The sequence below is a fragment of the Chaetura pelagica genome, unplaced genomic scaffold (assembly GCF_000747805.2).
Source record: "Chaetura pelagica isolate M959 unplaced genomic scaffold, ChaPel_1.0 scaffold176, whole genome shotgun sequence".
Lineage (NCBI taxonomy): Eukaryota > Metazoa > Chordata > Aves > Apodiformes > Apodidae > Chaetura > Chaetura pelagica.
In genome coordinates this window covers 1,926,161-1,929,196 of record NW_009953484.1, presented here as the reverse complement: position 1 = coordinate 1,929,196, position 3,036 = coordinate 1,926,161, and positions in this window count along the sequence as shown.

Below are 3,036 nucleotides of genomic sequence, written 5' to 3'. Positions count from 1 at the left end.
CGTGTAGGGTTCAGGTGTTGTGAAGCACAGATGCAAGTCCTTTGCTCAGCTTTACTGAAAAGGTTGTTGAGCTGAACATGTGTCATAAAACCATGTAATAAAACCATTACCATTTTTTTTTTGTTGTTTTAGTGATGACAACTCATGAAGACAAGAAAAATTCAAATTCAGACGTGAGGGGAGAGGTTTTTTTGAGATCTAGAAGATAGCAATTAAAAAATACTGAATATCAGCCTGTCCCCAAGGAATAATGGGAGGCAGCCTTGCTCGTGATTGTCAAGCCAGCAAAGATGTGTGATGTGCCTACATCAAGGGAGTAAGTATAAAACTTCTCAGCTTGGCAGTGTTTTAGTCCTGTCTATATGCTGATTATGTGATTAGGTAATATGTAATGGTTGTATGTGCTACTTGCAGGGTCTTTGGGTATGGCAGAAGCTATTTAAAGAAGTGATTGGTGGAGGGGAAGGGACACCTGAGAGATGAGAAAAATATGCACAGACCATTGAAGATGAGATTCTTATTGCCCAGAAAAAAAACAAGGAGTCATTAGATGAAATTATTTCAGTGACTTAGAGAGACACAATTAGAAGATAATAATGGCAAGCTATACTTTTAAGTATTTGGAGATTTTAATGTATTTTTTAATATATATATACTTAAATATTTTATTAGGGATGATCTGAGTATTAGAAAAGTTGGAAAAGTTTAGAAACTGTTTATATAGAGCAGTTTTAAGAATGGGACAGCATTGAAGTGCACAGGGCAAAATGCTGGCAAGAGTGGAAGCAGTAGAAGGCAGCAGGAGCTCCACCAGAGTGAGGAGGAGGCAGAGCATTGTAAGTACAGTCCAATTGCATCAAATTTATGTGGTGAGAACTGGAGGAGTTCTTCCTGAAACAGTGGAGAGGAGGATCAGAAAAATTTCTCTCTCTGCTTTCATGTTCGTTGGTGTTTCTTTTAAGGTTTCAAAGGTTTTCGAAACAGTTTCTTCTTTATGTTGTGGATAAATTCCGATTACTAGCAGTGTTCTAAAGCATATATCTTTCTGAACAACAGGAATTTAATGCAGAAACAAAACAGGGGGTTAGATCATGTATATTCCTTAAGAAACATTTACTTAACACTTTATTTCTGTCTATACTGAAAGTCCTGCTTTGACATCTCAAAACTGGCTTCCAAGTATCTTGCTGGAAAATCAAGCTATCATTAGCTTCCAGTGAAGTTGATGGATTATGAAGTTCTTCAAAAAATCTCTGATGATCTGAGATGAGACAGAGTTCATGCTATTAATATTCAGTTAATAATTTATTGTAAGTGGCTCTGGTTTCTTAAAACTGTCAAGATGTGAAGTCCTGTTCAAGTGTTATGCAGATTTTCTTTGATCCTGCAATAGATTAAAATCTCAATTACTATCTCTAATACTGCTATTAGAATGTGATATTGTCTTCTGACAACTGCTGTTTGAATGGTATTGTTTCCTGCTTTGGGATTTCTGGGTTTTCTCTGTCTTGTCAAAACTGGCAATTTTTGTATACTGACTTGTCTTTAAGCAGCTGCAGTGATTTGACTTGTCTTATCCAGATTTCATTTTATAGAAGCATTAATATATCTGTTTGTTTGTTGGGTTTGTGTTGTTTTTGTTGTGTTTGTTTTTTTTTTAAAGCCCAAAAATTTTTTATTATTATTTTTTTTCAAATGACAGGTAAATTAGTGTTGAAAGCATTCCTTGTTCTGAGTGATGCATCTGTAGGAGTTTGGTGTGCTCCCTCAGATTGAGCAGAACTAATGATGAAAATAGGTGCTTACCTTGAATTCAGCAACTGATCTGTAACCCTGTAACGAGCACCTGGAGGAGGAGTAGTCTTATAGGAAAAAAATATTTTCAAAAGTTTCTGGTTAAAATTGCTTTCTAGTTTTTATTCGCTCTTTTCAATGGCAGCACTCCTTTTTCTTCTAACCTAATCACACTAAGGTTTATTGGGAGTCTCTTGTTAGGGAAGTTTACTGTTCTTTTGCTTATACCCTTCTCTCTCCTCTATCTCTTATCATTTTCAAACATGCATGATGAAGTTGTATGCAATATTTCAGCTGAGGCTTTAACAGTGCCTCAAGGAATAAATATTAGTCTTTCCCAACAGCTATATATCTCTGTTTGCTAGAATACAAGTGCCTTTGGATGCTTAATTTTCTCCTTATACAGAATTCACAGTGTGTGAGTGTAAATGTGCATTCTCATCTCTCTTTATAAACTGGAAATTCTGGTTTTCAGACTTGAGATGATTTTTTCTACATATTAAACTTACAGCTTTATTCACATACAAGTTCTCATTTATCTAATCTTTCCTCCCTACCCCTGAGCAGTTAAGCTCTTTATAATATAATATTTTTTTTTACTTTGCTCATACCTCCGAAAACTTCCTGATTTAAATCCTTCTTGCAGTGATTATCATAAATAAGAAGTGTTTGCTACAGAGATCAATTCTGAGGGTGTGAGAAAGGGGCCTGAAGGTTTTTTAAATTTTTACAAAGAAACAATTGGCAAACTTAAGCCTCTGCTTACCAATACCCAAACAACTAAGCCTCTGCAGGCAGACAAAGGACCAAAATTCCTGTTTTTTTAAGAAGTAGGGTTTATGAATAACACAAACTCCAGCATGAAACAAACCTACACAACTAGTATTTGTAGCCCAAAGTGAAGTAAAGCATTCAACAGAGGTGCAATGAAAGGCTAGCATTATGGTTACTGGGAAGGTTATTGATCAGGTTAAGAGTTCATATGTTTTCTGCTGTGGAGCAGATTTGGTTTCAAGACACGAGGAGAAAAGAACATAACTGTGATGAATGTCCTAATGAATGTGTGCTGAGTTGGGATCTGGATAGAGGGAGTCTGCATGGAAGTGCGTGCCCATAATGAAATATCTGAGTAGGCAACACAGAATTAGGTAATACATAAAAGAACGAAATAGATTCTGCTGTAATGTGAAAGCTGTGCTCTACACATCAGCTTTAACAAACTTATGAATTGCCTACTCTTAA